The following is a 23394-nucleotide window of genomic DNA, read 5'->3' on the forward strand; positions in this document are numbered from 1 at the left end:
TCACCAAATAACCTGTATTTTTTTGTCTAATGAAGTCGGCCAACATTCAGTCTGACAGCTTCCAAAATATGTATTGGGGAAAGGGGAAGTTGTTTTGTGTGTCTGTGCTCAAGTAAAAAGAGCAACATCTTCTCCAAGGTTACCTCCAAAATTGCAGCTTGTCAGAAAATGGTGCTATCTGGCCATTTATCCCAATGACGAGCGTTTCTATTTTGGGTGGGTTTTTAAAAATCCCTTAGAAGATAGGTATTCCAATGGCAAGGTGGATAGAAATGCATTAACTTTTTTTTTTTTGCAAAGTGAAACAAATTATTCTACATCCTGCTAAAAACAGAACTCTGACCTTGATCCAGTTAAAACTAATTATTAATTACCATGGTATTTCTCCCTTGCAGCATTTCTGTCAATGGCGGTATGGTCCCTAAAGATATAAAATCATTAAAAACAATCAAAATGACAATTTGCAAGTATCATAACAAATTGTTCGGTCAGAATCCAATAATTTGTGGTGTCTTATGGATTAACGTGTTTTCGTAATTTTTCTGCTAAAGGAAAAAGGGGCGGCGGAGAGAGGTGTAAAATAAATCATAAAAGTGAATATGAATGGTTCACACACAGAGCACTAGAAACTAGACTCGTGTGGAAAGCTGAATCGTGGGAGGTTCAGAAGAAACAACAGGAAACACTTCTTCATGCATTTCATAGTAAAATGAAAGGATTATTTTCTTTTTAAAAAAATCATCAACCCCCCCCCCCCCCCCCCACAAGAGATAAAAACAGGAGCAGATTGTTGTGACTCCTTTGTTGACTTCCTGAGTATCTTTCTGGTGGTTCTTCCTCTTCTTTCTTTCTTCTACTCTCATTCTTCAGTCTTGTTTTCTCTTCCCTTCATCTATATATATAAAAAGAGAAAGGGCATTCAACGGGACAGCAAAACGTGAAACCCCCTGACGAAAACTTACCAAATTTACCATGCACATACCTCAACCCACAAGGTATGCACAAATCGATTCAAAATTCTAAACAACATTTCAACACACACACAATTACAAAAAACAACTGAGCATGCGCAAAGGCGCCCTGCCGCAAGTCCCCGGCGCGCGCACATGGCCGGCCGGCCAACGCACCCTCCGCGCAAGCCATGCCCCCATCCTCCATCGCCCAGCCACTACCCTCCCATATGCCCTCTTTCCAATGCACCCTCCTTCTTCTTCCCCTGCCCACACCCCCCACGTTCACGCCACGTCCCCACCCTCACCCACCCCGCCCCTAAACGCCCATACCCCAACCTTACCTCCTTCCCCTCCTTCTTCTTCCCCCGGCCATGCCCCCCACATTCACGCCACGCCCCCACACCCCCCACGTTCACGCCATGCCCATGTTCACACCATGCCCCCACCCTCCCCCGCTCCACCCCTATACGCCCATACCCCAACCTTACCTCATCCCCCTCCTTCTTCTTCCCCCGGCCACGCCCCCCATGTTCACGCCAGGAGAGAAAGAGGGAGGGAAGGTTGGCCACAGCAACGCGTGGCGGGTACAGCTAGTGTTATTATATGTCCATTTCTTTGTTTCAAATAATTTGTTACTTTTGTCCAATCGGTCTCTTTTATTGGGGTCCCTTTCTTTTTTGTCATTAGATATGTTAACCTGTTCATATTTTTAATGTCTACCACTTTTTCTATCCAATCACTAATTTCTGGTATATCTTCTTTTTTCCATAATTCCGCATAGCAAATTCTGTATTTAACAGAAAGAGGATTTTATCTGTATTCTTCTCCATTTTTTGGTCTGTTATTCCTAGTAGGAATATTTCTGGTTCAAATGGAAATCTCATATTTAATTCTCAAATGGGATTCTCATATTTAATATTTCCTGTAATGTCTTCAATGAAAGGATTATTTTCAACTTGATGTAGTGATGATTGACAATATGGACAGCTTTTGTAACCGGGTTGTGGCGCAGCTGTTTAGGAGTCAGCTGCATTAAAATATCGTATATTCCAGCATATAAGACGACTGGGTGTATAAGATGACCCCTATTACTGGTAATTTCCTATTACTGTACCTCCTTCTCTGCCTCTCAGATCTGGCACATGCGCACCTGCACCGCTTCACTGCAGTCTTCAGGAGCGAGATCTGTGAGGCAGAGGAGGAGATACGGTAACAGGACATAAGGGCAGGCCAGACAGGTAAAAGAGGTGTGGTTTTCTGGGCCCAGAGCCACTCTATCTCTTTTTTTTCCATACCCCAGGTGCCCCGGACGCCTGCATCTTGCTCCGCCCTTCACTTACACCTTCCCGGTGAGGCGTCCCTTCACCTATCTGTGTGTGTGGGTTTTCTGTAAACGGTGTGACCCAATTGTTGATCTGGTTTGCGGATGACCAGGACATCTAGAAAAGGCAGTCTTCCTTCATTTTCTTTTTCCATGGTGAATTGGATGTTTGGGTGGATGCTGTTAAGATGGTTCAGGAACCTGTTGAGTTCTTCTCCATGGCTCCAAATGGTGAAGGTGTCATCCACATATCTGAACCGTATCATGGGCTTTTTTGTTGCTGTTTCCAGGGCTTGTTTTTCAAAGTGTTCCATGTAGAAATTAGCTATGACCGGGCTGAGAGGGCTCCCCATAGCTACTCCATCTTTCTGTTCATAGAAATCATTGTCCCACTGAAAGTAGCTGGTGGTGAGGCAATGGTGAAACAGAGCTGTGATGTACACACTACACACTATATCAAGGACTCAGCACACTTCATAGAAAAAATCAGCAATCTCAAGCTAAATACCAGCGACAAACTTATCAGCTTCGATGTGGTGTCTCTATTTACCACGGCCCTGGTAGCAGACACCATGGCACTCATCAACCAGATGTTCCCAGAAGACATCACAGCCTCTAGAATATTGCCATATGTTGTTGTTGTTCATTCGTTCAGTCGTCTCTGACTCTTCATGACCTCATGGACCAGCCCACGCCAGAGCTCCCTGTCGGCTGTCACCACCCCCAGCTCCTTCAAGGTCAGTCCAGTCACTTCAAGGATGCCATCCATCCCTCTTGCCCTTGGTCGGCCCCTCTTCCTTTTGCCTTCCACTTTACCCAGCATCATTGTCTTCTCTAGGCTTTGCTGTCTCCTCATGATGTGGCCAAAGGACTTCAACTTTGTCTCTAGTATCCTTCCCTCCAGTGAGCAGTCGGGCTTTCTTTCCTGGAGGATGGATCTTCTCGCAGTCCAAGGCACTCTCAGAACTTTCCTCCAACACCACAGCTCAAAAGCACCTCTCTTCCTTCGCTCGGCCTTCCCTCAGGTCCAGCTCTCACATCCGTAGGTTACTACAGGGAATACCATGGCTTTGACTAGGCAATGGATCTTTGTTGCCACTGTGATGTTTCTGCTCTTTACTATTTTTTTGTGATTGGACATTGCTCTCCTCCCAAGAAGTAAGTGTCTTCTGATTTCCTGGCCACAGTCTGTATCTGCAGTCATCTTTGCCCTAGAAATACAAAGTCTGTCACGGCCTCCACATTTTCTCCCTCTATTTTCCAGTTGTCCATCATTCTTGTAGCAGACACCATGGCACTAATCAACCAGATGTTCCCAGAAGACATCGCAGCCTCTAGAACATGGCCATATAGCCCAAAAAAACCTACAACAACATCATAATTACATAAAACATGTGAATACATAACAAAAATTACGGTAAACACAAACATAGTGACAATTGGTGGGCTACATGTAATGGTTAAAGGAGGAACTAATTAAACTAGTTAAAAACTCAGGTGAGATAAAAGAGAAACAAATTGTTTGCGGAGGAGGGCTCATAGTGGGGGTTGTGGAATCGAGCTTTCCCACGAGGGGGGGACGTATACTCCAGTGACAGAACATTGCAAATGAGTGATAATGTGGGCTTGAATACCTATTCACTAAAGGCACAGCAGAAGAGCCAGGTTTTGAGGTTCAAAGTGTATTATTATTATTATTATTATTATTGATGTAGCCTGGAATCTCATTGCCTTTTTTAGACTGTTGACTCATGTTCAACTTCATGGAGGACGACATCATCAAAGATCATGAGGCGCAACTGAGAGAAAAACTACCTTTTTGCACAAGTACTTGAAAAAGATCCTGTCAACATGAGCTGTGATTCTATCTAGAAGCTGTAAACCCTTTCCTCAGCTCTGATGGCCATGGCTAGAATTGTGCTGGTTCCTTATGCACGCATATGCTGCTCTGCAGAAGCAGTTGGAGATTTCTGTCCAGTCCAAGTTTGCAGAAGCAGTGTCTTGCATTTGGTTCTATACATCTCATAGATGCAAATGAGCTTAATGTGCAGATGCACATGACAAGTGTCTTTGGGTTTGTATTCCGCTCATTCGGGTTTGCATTTAGGTGTGCACTATTGTCATCTGATGCAACCACTGTGAAACACAATCAATAGGCGAATGCAAATCCAGAGATGTATGCCATGCAATCCTGATATGCGATTCCAGTCATTATGTTATCAGAGGCACCTTGTATTTTGAGGAATGGTTGCTAGGAAAAACAAAGAAGAGGTTGCCTAGTGAATTGCATGGCTCGGTGAGCACTTGATCCCGGGTCTTCCAAGTCTTAGTTTAACAGTCTAATCACTAAACCACACGGTCTCTAGAGACCTCCCACAGCCCTATGGATTTGCTATTAGCTGCCAGTTTTGTCCGACTCGTGTTACTAAAGGCCAATTTAGAGCTAACAGTAAAAGCACAGCTAGCGCTTAAAAGGGAAGATGTAGGGTTAGATCCTCCCCCACCATTTATATTAGTGCCTTTTGTAAGTTTTACTCATGTTCTGATTTTCTGCATTTGTATATTTCTGATTACGGGCTATTTCTGGTATGGAGGCGGATAAAAACATGGGTAGGTATTATTCGAGGGTCCAATATGAATGCCTGCCATTTTAACTCATTTATTTTCAATCACACTTAGCTTCATTTCCAGTTTTGCTTGAATTTAAATCCCGGTTCAATGATGTACTAACGCAATAAAGATGCAGCTGATTTTAATTATTTTCTGTGGTGTTTGGTTTCATTTGTCAGATTGGTTGGCAAAGAGAAATGTAGGAAATAGACAATATTGCCATGAAGACACTTACTTAGGTGAACCCTTGTTGTCCGAGTATGAAGGTTTTCCAAGTGTAGTGTCTTGGCGATGGATATGTAGGTGACTTTGGAGCCCTCTTCTTGACCCATATATTCTTCCACGGTGAGGACATTGGTTTCCAGGTGCAAGGCAGTCCTGGTCAGAGTTGGTTTGACGCACCATCCTCTTGGCACATTTCTCCCTTTCGGCCTTCTTTTGAGTGTTTTCAAATTCTGCAGCACTGCTGGTCACAGCTGACCTCCAGTTAAAGTGCTTAAGGGCCAGGTCTTCCCAGTTCTCAGTGTCTATGCCACAGTTTTTAAGCTTGGCTTTAAGCCCATCTTTAAATCTCTTTTACTGTCCACCAACATTACATTTTCCATTCTTGAGTTGAGAGTATAGTAACTGCTTTAGGAGACAGTGATTGGGCATTCGTACAATGTGGCCAGTCCAGCGAAGGAGCATCACTTCATTGCTGGTGGTTTTTGCTTCTTTTGCATGCTGACATTTGTCTGCCTGTCTTACCAAGAGATTTGCAGGATTTTTTGGTGGCAACACTCATGGAATCGTTCCAAGAGTTGAGTGCGACATCTGTAGACAGTCCATGTTTTGCAGGCATATAGCAGGGTTGGGAGAGAAATAGCTTTATAAACCAGCACCTTGGTCTCCTTATAGATGTCCCGGTCCTCAAACACTATCAGCTTCATTCGGGGAAAAAGCTACACTCGCAGAGCTCAGGCAGTGTTGTATTTCAGTGTCAATGTTGACTTTTGTGGAGAGGTAGCTGCCAAGGTAGTGGAAATGGTCAACATTTTCTAATGTTACACCATTAAGCTGTATTTCTGGCATTGGAGAGGGATTGGTTGGTGTCTGCTGGAGGAGCACTTTGGTTTTCTTGATGTTCATTGACAGGCTGAGCTTCTCGTATGCTTCTGCAATGGTGTTTAGAGTTACTTGTAGGTCTTCTTCTGAATGTCCACAGACTACATTGTCATCGGCATATTGGAGTTCTATAACAGATGCTGTTGTGAGCTTGGTTTTGGCTTTCATTCTGCTGATGTTAAATAGCTTGCCATCTGTCTGATAGATAATTTCCACTCCGGTGGGAAGCTTCCCATCAACAAGATGGAATATCATAGCAATAATAAAGTTGGAAAATAAGGTTGGGGCAATAACACATCCCTGTTTGAGACCTGATTCCACCTTAAATGGGTCACTTTGGGAGCCATTGCTGTCCAAGAATGTTGCCATCATGTCATCGTGGAGGAGGATGTTCATATATTTCAACAATCACTCTACTTGCACCTTTAGGATGAATCTATGATATGCTACATAGAATCTGTGATTTATAATCAACATTATTTTCTTTCAAAAGAAGAAAGAACAAAAAAAACACACACACCAAGAGAGCATCAAATTGCATATCAACACAACACAATAAAGGGCATTTTCAGTGGACAAATGTTTATGATGCTCCTGACCTGTAAACTTTTTGTTGTTTATTCGTTCAGTCGCTAAGGACTCTTGGAAACCTTCTGGACCATCCCTGAAGACCGTGGCCACCCCCAGCTTCTTCATGGTCAATCCAGTCACTTCAAGGATACCATCCATCCATCTTGCCCTTGGTCAGTCTCTCTTCCTTTTCCTTCCATTTTCTCCAGCATTACTCTCTTCTCTAAGCTTTCCTGTCTTCTCATTATGTGTCCAAAGTACTTAATCTTGGCCTCTCATCTCCTTCCCTCCAGTGAGCAGCCGGACATTATTTCCTGGAGTCTCAACTAGTTTGATCTTCTCGCTTTCCTCCAGCACTACAGTTCAAAAGCATCTCTCTTCCTTCGCTCAGCCTTCCCTATGGTCCAGTTCTCACATCCGTAGGTAAATATGGGGAACACCATTGCTTTGACTATGCGATCTTTGTTGCCAGTGTGATGTCCCTACTCTTCACTATTTAATCGAGATTGGCCATTGCTCTCCTCCCAAGAAGGAAGTGTCTCCTGATTTCCTGGCTGCAGTCTGCGTCTGCACTCATCTTTGCACCTAGAAATACAAAGTCTGTCATGGACTCCACATTTTCTCCCTCTATTTGCCAGTTATCGATCAGTCTGGTTGCCATAATCTTGGTTGTTTTGATGTTTAACTGCATCCCAGCTTTTGCATTTTCTTCTTTCACCTTGGATAGAAGGCTCCTCAACTCCTCCTCATTTTCGGCCATCAAAGTGGAATCATTTGCATATCTAAGGTTGTTAATGTTTCTTCCAGCAATTTTTACCCCAACCTTGCATTCGTCAAGCCCCGCACATTGCATGATGTGCTCTGCATACAAGTTGAATAGGTTGGGTGAGAGAATACAACCCTGCCGGACGCCTTTCCCAATCTTGAACCAGTCTGTTGTTCCAGGGTCAGTTCTTCCTGTCGCTACTTGGTCCTTATACAGATTCCTCAGGAGAGAGACAAGGTGATTTGGTAAACTAGGAAATTATAAATCTGGGAAAGGACAGTTTCATGATCAGCAATTACAAAGCTTAGAAATGTACAAAAGCTCTGCTGGAATGTCCTATTGAAACTTTGATAGGTCCTTAAGCCAACCTCAGAACTCAATTGAAGAGATTTAGGGTCAGGGTAAACTAAAAGAAACTATATTTTTACATGTGCCTAGCCCTAATGCCTTGACCCTCCCAAAGTTAACTAACTTGCAACAAAGCCCTTCATAGCCCAGCAGCCATGCAGGTACAATTCAAGGTTCAAAGCGCATGCAGCCATTTCCCTTTTTAAAAGCATGATAGCTTATAAGTTAGACATGTTAATGTTTATAAAGCACGGACCCACAATGGAAGACTTTACAAGGGAAATCACTGGCCCAATGCGAAGGGAATTCAAGGAAGGTGAACATGCCGAGGTTCCTTGCACTTAATGAAAAAGTCAGTGAACTCCACAATGGCTCTCAAAGACACCCTCAAATTTACATGGACTAGAAAGGCAGGCACTGATTACAAGGCAGACACCTGAAATCCTTCATAATGTCATTTTCATTTCATGCTTTAGATGAAAATGTACATTTAGGTCGAGCGGTTTGATGGGCTGCAGAATAGCTTACATAGGAGAAAGGAGATGAGAAGAGAGAGGGCGATCAATGGGTGTAACGTTTTCTTGAGCGCTGTTCAAATGATATCAAAAGGAGAGCAGAGAAACTAGCAGAACAAATCAGACCAAGGGTCTAGCTAGGCCACCATCCTGCAAACCTACTTTCCCACTAAGCAGGCAAGGGAGAAAACCAATACCCAGCATTTGTACTAGTTCTGGCCAATCTAGAAGTTTCACTCTTCTTTCTAAGAACAGTATTTATTTATTTGTCATGTAAGAAGCAATTTTTTTTTGTCGTGTCAGGAGTGACTCCTGGTATGAGAGAATTGGCCGTCTGCAAGGACGTTGCCCAGGGGACGCCTGGATGATTTGATGTTTTTATCATCCTTGTGGGAGGCTTCTCTCATGTCCCCGCATGAGGAGCTGGAGCTGATAGAGGGAGCTCATCCGCCTCTCCCCGGATTCGAACCTGCAACCTGTCGGTCTTCAGTCCTGCGGCACAGGGGTTTAACCCACTGCGCCACCGGGGGCTCCAGAAGCAAATTGAGAATACAGTTATAATATATAGAAAAACCACAAGCAAAATTAAGAACTAGGCATGATATTAAATTTCCTTTAACCGGAAGCTGGCCACTTGAAATGCCTCTGGTGTTGCTGTAAGAAGATCCTCCATTGCGCACGTGGCAGGGCTCAGCTGGATTGTAGTAGGTGGCCTGTGGTTTGTTCTTCTCCACACTCACATGTCGTGGACTCCACTTTATAGCCCAATTTCTTAAGATTTACTCTGTATCTTGTGGTGCTAGAGCACCTTTCATGTCGCCCACTCTTCTGTGTGCCCAGGAGGGAGTTTCGCTTCCAGTCTCAGCCACTGATTGAGGTTCTGGGTTTTTACCTGCCACTTTGGGACTCTTGCTTGCTGAGGTGTTCCTGCGAGTATCTCTATAGATATTTAAAAAACTATTTCTTGATTTAAGGCATTGGCATGCTGGTTGATATCCAAACAGAGGATGGGGTGGAGATGTCACTGCCTTGGTACTTTCTACAGGCTTCTACTTCTCAGCGGATGTCAGGTGGTGCAATACCGGCTAAACAGTATTTCTCCTGTGGTGTTGGATGTAGACATCCTGTAATAATGTAGTATGTCCCATTAAGAGCCACATCCGCTGTTTTAGCGTGGTGAGATGTCTTTCACACTGGGCATGCATACAGGGATGGCTCAACCCATTACGCAAAGTAAGCATTTGCAGTATAGTTGATTTTGCCCAGGGGTGCTCTTGAGGCGCTCTTGGAGGAAAATAGACCTTGACATATGAGAGTTGTAGTTACTGGGATGTATAGTTCACCTACAACCAAAGAGCATTCTGAACTCCACCAATGATGGAACTGAACCAAATATGGCCACAGAACTCCCGCAACAAACAGTAAATATATATCAGTGATTGGTGGTGGTGGTGGTGGGGGGGGGGGGGGGGGGCAAAATACTGTTTGCTTACCATTGAAAATTACCTAGGGCCGCCTCTGCATGCATACTCAGTAGTAGAGTAGCAAAGTGCAATAATAATAATAATAATAATAAAAATAATAATTGTTTATACCCCGCCACCATCTCCCCAAAGGGGACTCTGAACAGCTTACATGAGGCCAAGCCCAGCGATACATTACAGCAACATAAAATATAAACAACAAAATAACATCACAATAAAATAAATAAATTAATCAAGTAAAATAAACAGTACAAAATAACATAAGCAAAAATAAAACCAATGTGGATGCTTGGAGTAAAGAGGGATGAGACTTTTATTTGTTGAGTTATTTGATGAGAATTCTTTCATAAGATGGGGAGATAAAATATTAGATTAAGAAATAGGAGAAATGACACCAGATTTATATTCAGCTGTTTGTCTATTATTGTTGCATGCTTTCAATTTTTTTCTGACTTGTGGTGACTCTAAAGCAAGTCTATAATAGAGTTTTCTTGGCATTTTTTTCAGAAGGAATTTGTCTTCCTCACTGTCATAGCCAGATTATCTGATTTGGATTATATGACAGTGTAGACTAATATAATACAGTTCAAAGCAGGTAATCTGGAATTGGTAAGATGCTCTGAGTCCCCTTTGGGGTGAGAAGGGCAGGATATGTAGTAAACAAACAAACAAACAAGCAAATACAATTTATATAGCAATGTAGAAGGGACTTTTGAGTGTGATTTGTCCAAGGACTCCTGTTGGGTTTCCATGCCAAGTAAGGATTCGGTCCTTGATTCACGAGTGCTCAAACCACTACATCTCACTGGCTCTGATTCTGTCTATAGTGGGATTATTGTGACGTCGCGAGTGGCGCCACCTATATGTAGAACTGTAAGTTGCAAGATTTGAATTGTTGTATTATGCCTGATTTTGCCTTTTTACCCTGTAAATGTATAGTTGGATTGATTGGTTATTTATAGCTGTCAATCAATGTTGTTTGCACCAGTTACATTGCTTCCTCAGCTCAATTGTTTGGCTCCACATCTTCCTGGAGCAGGATAGTGTTTCCTTTTTCATTCCACCATCAAACTTTCTATCAGATGGACGTGAGAGAGAGACTTGGCTCTAAAAGCCCTTGATTAAGTTACCTCTAAGCACCAATTCTGAGGTTCTTACCCTTGAGACTTATCCTTCATGTTCAGATCAACCTGGATGACATTGAGAAGTCTCAAGCGCCTTCAAAACCAGTTCTTTGGCATCAGAGGAAGACTTTGTGTCTTCAAACATAGGCCATTTGGACTGGGGTTGTGGATTGCTCGGGCATTCACAGCCATTGAGAAAGAGGGACCTGGAAAAGCTACTCAGCTGCAATACTCCTTGGACCCAAGACAACCAGAGACTGTAATGTATATTTTCCTTTACCCCTTTGAAACTTCCAGCTTATTGCCATAAAGGGATAACTCTTTGTGAACAATAAAACCTATTTTGAGTTATCTACAGTGTTTTGGTCCTTGGGAGTTCCAGTTTTCCTAAAGGAGGGCAAGAAGCAATCCCCTGGGGAAAGATGTCACGTCCATGCCTCTTTCACATCTTCCAAGAGTTATAGCCCCCAGGTGCGACGGCACAATTATATATACATAAACATATATCTGCCCTGTCATTAAGAATGGCCAAGTGGTTAATCCTTTCCAAATATCCTTCACCCAAAAGAGAGCCAAGGTATGTACCAAGCTCTTACTTTCTTCCCGTGCTGCCTGTCATGTTATATATATTTACACATAGAATTCAGAAAGCATCTTTTCAGCATGATCACGCAACTGCTTTTTTCTCATGATGTTGTTTTTATTTTAAGTGTTGTGACTCAGTAACAGTTGTTGGGAGGCATAAACACAGCCTGTTCTCCTCCTGGAGTCTCAGACATTTTAATGTGTTTCTACGCCAAAGTAATTGGTTGCTACGCATACTTGAGAAATCCTGGATGCAGTTTCAGGTCTTGAATGCGATGAGATTAACATAATGAATTGACACTATTAGGACACAATACACCTATCAGGCCAACAAGTGACCATCACTCATAAAACACTGAAAAACACAGCGGAAATGACTTAAAAAGCCAAAAAAGCAAAAAGACGTTATAGCGCATGTGTAAAATGACTCCCCCTGGAAAACAAAACACACAATAGCATGTCCACACTCTCTTGCAGACTACAGCTCCCAGCATCCCCTAGACCAGGCCCTTTAGGAGAGGAGGATGATCCAATTGCACTGCTTCCAAGATGCAAGCTTTCATCTCCTTGGATTTCTTTGAGACTATCCCAATCCTTGCATATTTCCAATTTCCTATTCCTGGTCTGCAATTCCCAGCAATCATCCAGATAGATAGATTAGATATAGATAGGTAAGTAGATGGATAGATCAGGAGGATTGCTAGGAGATGGAGTCCAGGAATAGATGGAGAAGGAAGAAAGGGGAGAAAGAGGAGGGGAAAGAAAAGGTGGGGGAAGGAAGGGAAGAAGAAGAGAAGAAAGGAAGGAGAGAAAGAAAGAAAAAAGGGAAGGAAGAAAGGAAAGAGGGAGGAAAAGAAGGAGAGAAAGAAAGGAGGAGGGAAAGAGGAAGGGAAGTTTGGCCACAGCAACGCGTGGCGGCTACAGCTAGTCTATATAAATAAGAATGTAATGTTCATTTGTGGGATGAACGTAACTCAAAAACCACTGGGCAAATTGACACTGAATTTGGACGCAATACACCTATCAGGCCAATGAGTGACCATCACTCATAAAAACACAGTGGAAGAGACTTTAAAAGCCAAATAATAATAAAAAAAATACAACGCATGCACAAAACCACATATGTTTTGGGTCAAGGATATATACATGTACACAAATATATTCACACACATATACATTGCAGGAGCTCTGCCGACTGGGGTTGTCACACTGTCTCAAGAAGAGGATGATGTTTATGTTCAATCTCCTTCAGAGCAGGACCCTTCAGAGTTTTCCATGTTGGATTTTAATATAGATTCTCAGGGGTCTGTGCATGAAGGAGAGGGCACAGAACAAATTGCAGTGCAAGGAGAGTTAGAAGATTCTGGGATTGTTACTTCTCAAGTTAGAATGGTTTCCAGACAGTTTGATAGGAACCAGCTTATGTTCATAGATAAGGAAAGTGAAAGGAATGTGTTAACGAGGAATCAACCTTTAATAGAAGGGGTCAAATCTGTCAAGATCGCCACCTGCAAGGGGGAGTCTGAAGGACTGTCAGGATAAGGGAAAAGAGGAATTTGCAGGAGAGTTCTCAAGGGAATCGGAATGCATTTTGTGTAGGTCTTTTTGAATAAATATAGAGTTTTTACAGCATTGCCTTCAGTGAGCGCAACGTCGGTCACTGGTCAAGTCTTGGATGTATGTCATGTCAAGATTCATGGAAATCTCTGCTCAAGACTCATGTTCAAGTTGCTGTTGGTGAAAGTTTTCCTGTGTAATTCTGCTGTGGATTTTGGATCTGTGCAGCCTTGTTCTTTGGCTTTACAAGAGACTTTAGACATTTTCCTCTGTGGGTTTTAAAGACTATGCATTCGTGGATTTTGCTGTGGATTTGAGAATCGTCTTTGTTTTCTTTTATGGATTATATTTGCCTAACCTGCCTGTTTGGATTGTTTTTTAGACTTTCATGCTCAATCTTTTACTTGCCTTTTTCACCCTTTTTAATATTGCTTGCATTTATTCAATAAACGGTTATTTCAGAAGTGTTTGTGGGTTCAAAGGTGTGCTTCCAGCCTTGGTGTGAGACATACATATATATATATACACACACATAATACATATACACAGACTGGGCCACAGCAACGTGTGGCAGGGGACGGCTAGTAATAAATAAATATTTGTTTCTTACTTAGTGTTTGCTCAGAGGCAATTATTGGCAACTGTGGTAAGAGAGATCTTGACTGCAGCCATACTACCCTGAACATACCTGATCTCAGATGCTAAGCAGAGTCGGGCCTGGTGAGTACTTGGATGGGAGACCGCCTGGGACTAGATAAGCCTTTGGACTGATTCACATAAGGTTTTGCTCTTGGCCAAATCTGGAACAGGCTCAAGTGTGACATGAATGAATTTGGCCATGAACGCTGCATTCTCTTGCTTCACTTCGTTCGTTTTTGCATAAAAGGTTAGGGATCGTCATTGTCATGCAACTCATAGATAATATCCCACAGAGAGGAAGAATGCATCACAGAGATACCATTTTGGGCAGCAGCTTTGTGATTCCCATACAGTCTCATTTCAGCTCAGGCTAAGCCTTCAGCTGCTGTAGAGTTGCTTCGCCACCCTCGGCACTCAAGTGAAAACCACAAGATCTGAGCTGTTCCAACAGCTTGGATACCTGTGATCTGAACACTGGGTAGCTTGCTCTAAGAGCTAATTACCAGAGAAATCCAAGTCACCTCTGATAGTGGTACTTCCCGAACTGCTTCTCTCGCCATGAATCATCTCATCAGCCTTTAGAATCAACTCCAGAAATTCATTTTCATATTTCCGAAGCAGACACAGCTACCTGGATGCGAGACCAAAAAGAGACATGGAGAGTAAATGGTATCTCTCGTTTGCTTTTTCTTCTTCTTCTTCCAGGGTGCTACATTTCTTATGAAAGGTAATGAGTTCTGTAGAACTTAAGATTTCATATCTTTTGCTCCGTAATGAAGTCTCAATGGAAAGATACAGAAAGCTAAAGTAGCTGCCCCACAAGTCACTCACACAGTGCGTTTGGTTGGAAGAAACTAAGTGAGACATAAAATACGACTTTGCATCAAACGTATGCAGGCGGGAGGGCAATGCAAAGGAAATCAACGGAGGGCAATAACTATCAAGACTATCGCAAGGACGGAGAGTCAATTTAACTTTCTGACTCTGTGCTAAAGAAAATTCCTCTTCTGTAGCTGGTGTTTGCTTTGGAGGAAAATTTCCATAAATTTGTCCAGCTGATGCTGTTTACTCCGCATACTTCCAAAACCCATTTCATGTGTGTGAGTAGTCCCCTTTCTGCCAATTATTTCACATTGCTGCGAGTGCTTTGTTCCTAGTTGCAGTGGCCAATTTGTCACCTGGTGGTCAACCTTCTGGTGATGAGCCTCTCTGTACTTTACTAGGTTGCTCCTGAGATGACAGGCACATAGTCTGTTGCCAGGGCCAGACTCCAAGCATTAACGGCTTGGTACCATTTCCCAGGATTGTTGCTCTGGGAGAATAATTTCCGAGAGACCAGGCCCCTGAAATGAGATGGCATAGCAGTACTTTGTAAAGCTTGGAAGAATCAGTATAAATACTGCATGATGCATTCAAAGCCCTTACATCATCATAAATTCACCATCATCGTCATTACTGATAACTATGAGGGTTGAATGAAAAGTAATGCCTCCACCTTCGTAACTTCTTAACAGATGGTAGTACTGGTATGCGATAGGTACTGGCTTGTTAAGTAAACTCTCCTCTACAGTTCCATTTTGATGGGAAGCCTTGGCATTTAATGGTTGTGTTGTTAAAGGGTGAAGTATGGAGCCCTGCCCAGATGAGACTTAAGCAACGTGCCGTCATTGAATTCTTCACAGCAGAAGGTGTCTCCCCAAAGGAGATTCATCAGAGAATGCAAGCTGAATGTGGTGATTCTGTTGATGTGAGTACTGTGCATCGTTGGGCAAGTAAGTTTAAAGATGCTGAGGTGGAAACATATGACTTGCGTGACAAAAAAAGAGTTGGACGTCCTGTGACAGCAACCACCAATTTTCACAAGTAAAAGGTTGACAGATTGATTCAGGACGAGAATGCAAGCTGAATGTGGTGATTCTGTTGATGTGAGTACTGTGCATCATTGGGCAAGTAAGTTTAAAGATGTTGAGGTGACACCTTCTGCTGTCAAGAATCCAATGACTGCACGTTGCTTAAGTCTCATTGACCGACTGTCTGTGCAGGGTTCCATACTTGACACTTTAACAACACAACCATTCAATGCTAAGGCTTCCCACCAAAATGGAACTGTAGAGGAGAATTTACTGAATAAGCCAGTACCTGCTGCATACCAGTACTGCCATTTGTTGAGGAGTTACGAAGATGGAGGCATTACTTTTCATTCAACTCTTGTGTAAAATATATATCCTGCCTTTTAACTTACTTAGGAGATCCCTCGTAGCTTGAGGATGACTGTCTTCTGGATGTGGGGTCTTGGCGGTGGGTCCATAGGTGGCTGTGGAGCCCTATTCTCTCACGGTAAGGACATCACTTTCCATGTGGAAGGCGGTCCCAGTCAGGGTTGGCTTGACACGCCTTTTTCTTGGCACATTTCCCTTTTTCGCCCTCACTTCGTGCCTCTTCGAATTCTGCAGCACTGCTGGTCACAGCTGACCTCCAGTCAGAGCACTCAAGGGCCAAAGCTTCCCAGTTCTCAGTGTCTATGCCAGAGTTTTTAAGGCTGGCTTTGAGCCCATCTTTCAATCTCTTTTCCTGCCCACCAACATTCCTTTTTTCCGTTCTTGAGTTTGGGAGACGGGAGACGGTGGTCAGGCATTCGGACAACATGGCCAGTCCAGCAGAGTTTATGGAATAGGAGCATCGCTTCGATGCTGGTGGTCTTTGCTTCTTCCAGCATGCTGACATTTTTCCACCTGTCTTCCCAAGAGATTTACAGGATTTTTTGGAGGCAACACTGATGGAATAGTTCCAGGAGTTGCCTTTTGACTGAAACTCTAGCATAAGGTAGCTTACAAATTAAAATAAATGCAAAATACAGACCCACTAAGAAAATCCAACAAATGCTCGTTCGGCAAAGGACAAAAGGCGTCCTCTCACTTCTGCAGTAGTCTACCATATACCATGCAGCTGTGGACAAGTCTACAGAGGAACCACTAAATGCAGCAGCATGGATCAAGGAATATGAAAGGCACTGCAGAGTACTTCAACCAGAGAAGTCAGCCATAGCAGAGCACCTGATGAACCAACCTGGACACAGCATAATATTTGAGAACACAGAAATGTTGGAAATCATGTCAGGCTACACATAGAAGCCATTGAAATCAACAAGCATGATAGGAATAAACATAACAGTTTAAATAATACACCAGTAAGGCCTTTTTGCGAACCACCATGAGTATTTTTTGGGGGGGGGGGGGGGGCTGAAGTCCCCCCGGCTACATGCCTGGCAGGAAGCAACCAGGTTTTGAAGCTGCAAGGCCAGTTAATGATAATTAAGTTGGCCCATTGCAACATTCACCCTTGCCTCCAACAGACAAGGGTTCTCTCTCCCACTCTGGACATAATTCCACTTGCCTGGTTTCCAACAGACCTCACAACCTCTGAGGATTCCTGCCATAGATTTGGGAGAAACTTCAGGAGAGAATGCTTCTGGAACATGGCCAGACATCCTCGATTAACTCACAGCAACCCAAATGCAAAATAATTAAAATGTATCAAATGTCAACTTTAAAATGGGAAGAACATCAAAACAATGTAAAACATGCAATTAAAAAGGGTTCAAACAAGTGTAATGAAATACAAAACAGCAGCCTATTTAAAATATTTTCAAAAGTCTGCATAATGCATAAAAAGAAAGAAGCACTTGTTTTCAAAGTGCCTATTTTGAATTATGGCCTTATCTGGAATTGGCTACTTCCATGAGAGATCCTGGTCCCAAGAACTGACATATGATATTGTTAAATATTGGATTAAGTGCTGGGAGTAAATATGATTTATCTTTGGATGTGTTCCTAATCCTAACCTGTACTCAATGGGAAGCTGTCCTTTTTATAGGTTGTTCTAGGTTTTTTCGGGCTATGTGGCCATGCTCTAGAGGCATTCTCTCCTGACGTTTCGCCTGTATCTATGGCAAGCATCCTCTGAGGCTGTGAGGACCTCACAACCTCTGAGCATGCTTGCCATAGATGCAGGCGAAACGTCAGGAGAGAATGCCTCTAGAGCATAGCCACATAGCCCGAAAAAACCTACAACAATCCAGTGATTCCGGCCATGAAAGCCTTCGACAATACATTGTCCTTTTTATATTTTGAAAATAGGCAACATTTGCTTTGAAGCTGCCAGGCTATTCAATGCTATTCAAGGTGGCCAATTGCAACATTCACACTTGCCTCTAGCGGACTAGAGTTATTTCTCCCACCCTAGACATCATTCCACAGATATATAAACCCCACTTGTCTAGTTTCAAACAGATCTCACAACCTCTGAGGATGCCTTGTGAGATGTGGGCAAAGATCTCACAACCTCTGAGGATGCCTTGTGAGATGTGGGCAAAACGTCAGGAGATAATGCTTCTTGAACATGGCCATACAGCCTGGAAAACTCAAAGCAACTCAGTGATTCCAGCCATGAAAGCCTTCCACAACACATTGAACATTTGCATAGAAATCTAAAAAGTTACAAAGACTTTGGGAACTTGATTTCAAAGCTGTAGCAAGGAATTTATTGAAAAACAACAGCATAAGTCCTGAACTATGAAGATTCTCAACAGTTCGGTGTTTTTTGCATCAACATTTCTCAGTACTGAAAAACACTGCTGAACAGCTCTCACAGTCAGGAAGTTCTTCCAAATGTTCAGGTAGAATCTCTTTCCTTGTAGTTTGAAGCCATTGCTCCCTTGCACCCTAGTCTCCAGGGCAGCAAAAAACAAGCTTCCTCCCTGTGGCTTCGCAGCTTGGGAATGATCCTGGACTCATCGCTGAGCTTGGAACCCCAGGTCTCAGCGGTGGCCGGGAGAGCTTTTGCACAATTAAAACTTGTGCACCAGTTGCACCCATACCTTGGGAAGTCAGATCTGGCCACAGTGGTCCACGCTCTTGTTACATCCCGAATAGATTACTGCAATGCACTCTATGTGGGGTTGCCCTTGAAGACTGTTCGGAAACTTCAATTAGTCCAGCGGGTGGCAGCCAGATTACTCACCAGAGCGTCATAAAGGGAGCATACCACCCCTCTGTTATGTCAGCTCCACTGGCTGCTGATCCACTTCCGAGCACAATTCAAAGTGCTGGTCTTGACCTACAAAACCCTATACGGCTCCGGCCCAGCATATCTGTCTGAACGTATCTCCCTCTACGTCCTACCTCGGAGTCTGAGATCTTCTGGGGAGGCCCTGCTCTTGACCCCACCTCTATCACAAGTGAGATTGGTGGCGACAAGAAGCAGGGCCTTCTCGGCAGTGGCCCCTCACCTGTGGAATTCACTCCCTGGAGAAATTAGGTCATCGACATCCCTCCTCTCCTTCAGAAGGAAATTAAAAACATGGTTGTGGGACCAGTCTTTCGGGCAATCTGGCCGTTAGACAAGGGCAATGATGACTAGACAATATGGAATGAATGTATGGACTCTGAGATGGTGAATGCTGAATATTGATTGGTTTTATTGATTTTATTTTTATTGATTTTTACTGATTTTGTTGTATAAAGTGACTGTTTAATTGTTATAATTGCTGTATACATGTTTTATCCATTGTTTATGTTTATGCTGGCATCGAATTGTGCCTTTTGTAAGCCGCCCTGAGTTCCCCCTCAGGGGTTGAGAAGGGCGGGGTAGAAATGCGTGAAATAAATAAATAATAATATTCCTCTCACATATTTATACATGGCTCTCATCATGTCTCCTCTCAGCCTTCTCTTTTTCGGGCTAAACATGCCCAGCTCCTTAAGCCGCTCTTCATAGGGCTTGTTCTCCAGACCCTTGATCATTTGAATCGTCCTCCTCTGGACAAATTCCAGCTTGTCAGTATCTCTCTTCAATTGTGATGCATAGAACTGGACAGTATTCTAGGGGTGGTCTAAACCAAAGCAGAATACAGCACGGGGAGCATGTTTTTCACCATTTGAAAATATTTTTGAATATTCATTTCATTCCTAAATATATGCACTCTTTAGGTGGGAGAAAGCCAGTGAACTGAGGATTAAGTAGTATTATGGTTTAATAATGCTGTTTTTAAACCTGGTCCTGCAAGCCAAGATGTACTTAAAAGGCATGTGAACTTTATTAAAAGGCAGCCATAACAAGAATGCAAAGATTCCTTCCTACATTGCGGTTGGAAAAACAAATCTTTGAGGATTTGAAATATAAAACAACGAGCCCTTATTTCCATGGGAGTGGTAGCATTTATTCAGCTTTGACATTGCGTCAGCCAATCACATTCCTTATACTGGGAAATGTGGATGGAAGTGTGCAGCTGCACTTGCTGAAACAGTTGTGGAGAAATCCCCAGGCCCTTCCACACAGCCATATAATCCAGAATATCAAGGCAGAAAATCCCACAATATCTGCTTCGAACTGGGTTAACTGAGTCCACACAGCCATATATCCCAGTTCAAAACAGATAATGTGAGATTTTATTCAGCTATGTGGAAGGGGCTCCTGATAAAGGGTAAGAGAGGAAAACATTGTGGGGATTCCTCATCTCTTGCACCATATATTGTTTCCTAGTGAATAAGCTAATATTCCCAGGTATAACTTCATTTTTTTCCACTCAGTTTTCTTCCTTTGGAAGTATTTGGGTGCATCTATGCACCCAAATGGAGATGAGCATCAGAGTCCCAGAGTTGGACACGACTGGACTTACGGTCAGAGGAAAATCTTTACCTTTACCCTAGTCAGGCATGTAGCCGGGGGGGGGGGGGGGATGACTCGGGGGGCTTCAGCCCCCCCCCCCCCGAAATTCTCATGGTGGTTCGCAAAAAGGCCTTACTGGTGCATTATTTAAACTGTTATGTTTATTCATATCATGATCTGATCACCATACTCAATATATCCCATATGCATGGGGGTATTGGGGTAATGATACAAAAGGTTTGCTAGGCTAGACCCTCTTTCACTCAGACTCAGCCTCCCCCCCGAAACTCAGCCCCCCCCCCTGAAACCCCCCCCTGAAATAAATTCAGCCCCCCCCCCCCCCCCGAAACGAAATCCTGGCTACGGGCCTGACCCTAGTATAATCATTATGTAATCCGATCCATTCTTCTTCACCAAACATGCAATCTATATATATATAAATATAATGTTCATTTATGGGATGCATAAACCACTGGACGAAATGACACCAAATTTGGCCACAAGACACCTACTAACCCAAGGAGTGACCATCACTCAAAAAATCATCAAAAAGTGAAAATAACTTAAAAATCCAAAAAAATGTAGAAAATGACACAGTGCATGCACACAAATGCATTTCTTGGAAGGAAGGAGAGAAGGAAAGACAAATAGGGAAGGAAGGAAAGAGGTAGAGAAGGAAGGGAGGAGAGAAAGAAAAACAAAAAGGAAAGGAAGGAAAGAGGTAGAGAAGGTAGGAAGGAGAGAAGGAAAGACATAAAGGGAAGAGGTAGAGAAGGAAGGAAGGAGAGAAGGAAAGACAAAAAGAGCAGGAAAGAAAGAGGTAGAGAAGGAAGGAAGGAAGGAAGGAAGGAAGGAAGGAAGGAAGGAAGGAGAGAAGGAAAGACAAAAAGGGAAGGAAGGAAAGACTTAAAGGGAAGGAAGGAAAGAGGTAGAGAAGGAAGGAAGGAGAGAAGGAAAGACAAAAAGCAGGAAAGAAAGAGGTAGAGAAGGAAGGAAGGAAGGAAGGAAGGAAGGAAGGAAAGACAAAAAGGGAAGGAGGGAAAGACATAAAGGGGTAGAGAAGGTAGGAAGGAGAGAAGGAAAGACAAAAAGAGCAGGAAAGAAAGAGGTAGAGAAGGAAGGAAGGAAGGAAGGAAGGAAGGAAGGAAGGAGAGAAGGAAAGACAAAAAGGGAAGGAAGGAAAGACTTAAAGGGAAGGAAGGAAAGAGGTAGAGAAGGAAGGAAGGAGAGAAGGAAAGACAAAAAGCAGGAAAGAAAGAGGTAGAGAAGGAAGGAAGGAAGGAAGGAAGGAAGGAAGGAAGGAAGGAGGGAAGGAAAGACAAAAAGGGAAGGAGGGAAAGACATAAAGGGAAGGAAGGAAAGAGGTAGAGAAGGAATGAAGTAGAGAAGGAAAGACTTAAAGGGAAGGAAGGAAAGAAGTAGGGAAGGAAGGAGAGAAGGAAAGGCAAAAAGAGCAGGAAAGAAAGAGGTAGAGAAGGAAGGAAGGAAGGAAGGAAGGAAGGAAGGAAGGAGAGAAGGAAAGACAAAAAGGGAAGGAAGGAAAGAGGTAGAGAAGGAAGGGAGGAGAGAAAGAAAAACAAAAAGGAAAGGAAGGAAAGAGGTAGAGAAGGTAGGAAGGAGAGAAGGAAAGACAAAAAGAGCAGGAAAGAAAGAGGTAGAGAAGGAAGGAAGGAAGGAAGGAAGGAAGGAAGGAGGGAAGGAAGGAGAGAAGGAAAGACAAAAAGGGAAGGAAGGAAAGACTTAAAGGGAAGGAAGGAAAGAGGTAGAGAAGGAAGGAAGGAGAGAAGGAAAGACAAAAAGCAGGAAAGAAAGAGGTAGAGAAGGAAGGAAGGAAGGAAGGAAGGAAGGAAGGAAGGAGGGAAGGAAAGACAAAAAGGGAAGGAGGGAAAGACATAAAGGGAAGGAAGGAAAGAGGTAGAGAAGGAATGAAGTAGAGAAGGAAAGACTTAAAGGGAAGGAAGGAAAGAAGTAGGGAAGGAAGGAGAGAAGGAAAGGCAAAAAGAGCAGGAAAGAAAGAGGTAGAGAAGGAAGGAAGGAAGGAAGGAAGGAAGGAAGGAGGGAAGGAGGGAAGGAAAGACAAAAAGGGAAGGAGGGAAAGACATAAAGGGAAGGAAGGAAAGAGGTAGAGAAGGAATGAAGTAGAGAAGGAAAGACTTAAAGGGAAGGAAGGAAAGAAGTAGGGAAGGAAGGAGAGAAGGAAAGGCAAAAAGAGCAGGAAAGAAAGAGGTAGAGAAGGAAGGAAGGAAGGAAGGAAGGAAGGAAGGAAGGAAGGAAGGAGAGAAGGAAAGACAAAAAGGGAAGGAAGGAAAGAGGTAGAGAAGGAAGGGAGGAGAGAAAGAAAAACAAAAAGGAAAGGAAGGAAAGAGGTAGAGAAGGTAGGAAGGAGAGAAGGAAAGACATAAAGGGAAGAGGTAGAGAAGGAAGGAAGGAGAGAAGGAAAGACAAAAAGAGCAGGAAAGAAAGAGGTAGAGAAGGAAGGAAGGAAGGAAGGAAGGAAGGAAGGAAGGAAGGAAGGAGAGAAGGAAAGACAAAAAGGGAAGGAAGGAAAGACTTAAAGGGAAGGAAGGAAAGAGGTAGAGAAGGAAGGAAGGAGAGAAGGAAAGACAAAAAGCAGGAAAGAAAGAGGTAGAGAAGGAAGGAAGGAAGGAAGGAAGGAAGGAAGGAAGGAAGGAAGGAGGGAAGGAAAGACAAAAAGGGAAGGAGGGAAAGACATAAAGGGAAGGAAGGAAAGAGGTAGAGAAGGAATGAAGTAGAGAAGGAAAGACTTAAAGGGAAGGAAGGAAAGAAGTAGGGAAGGAAGGAGAGAAGGAAAGGCAAAAAGAGCAGGAAAGAAAGAGGTAGAGAAGGAAGGAAGGAAGGGAGGAAGGAAGGAAGGAAGGAAGGAAGGAAGGAAGGAGAGAAGGAAAGACAAAAAGGGAAGGAAGGAAAGACATAAAGGGAAGGAAGGAAAAAGGTAGAGAAGGAAGGAAGGAGAGACTGAAAGACAAAATGGGAAGGAAGGAAAGAGAGGGAAGGAAGGAGAGAAAGAAAGACAAAAAGGAAAGAGGTATAGAAGGAAGGAAGGAGAGAAGGAAAGACAAATGGGGAAGGAAGGAAGGAAGGAAGGAAGGAAGGAAGGAAGGAAAGAAGGGAGGAAGAAAGGAAGGAAGGAG

This window comes from Anolis sagrei, chromosome 10 (assembly GCF_037176765.1).
Source record: "Anolis sagrei isolate rAnoSag1 chromosome 10, rAnoSag1.mat, whole genome shotgun sequence".
In the NCBI taxonomy this organism is placed as follows: Eukaryota; Metazoa; Chordata; class Lepidosauria; order Squamata; family Dactyloidae; genus Anolis; species Anolis sagrei.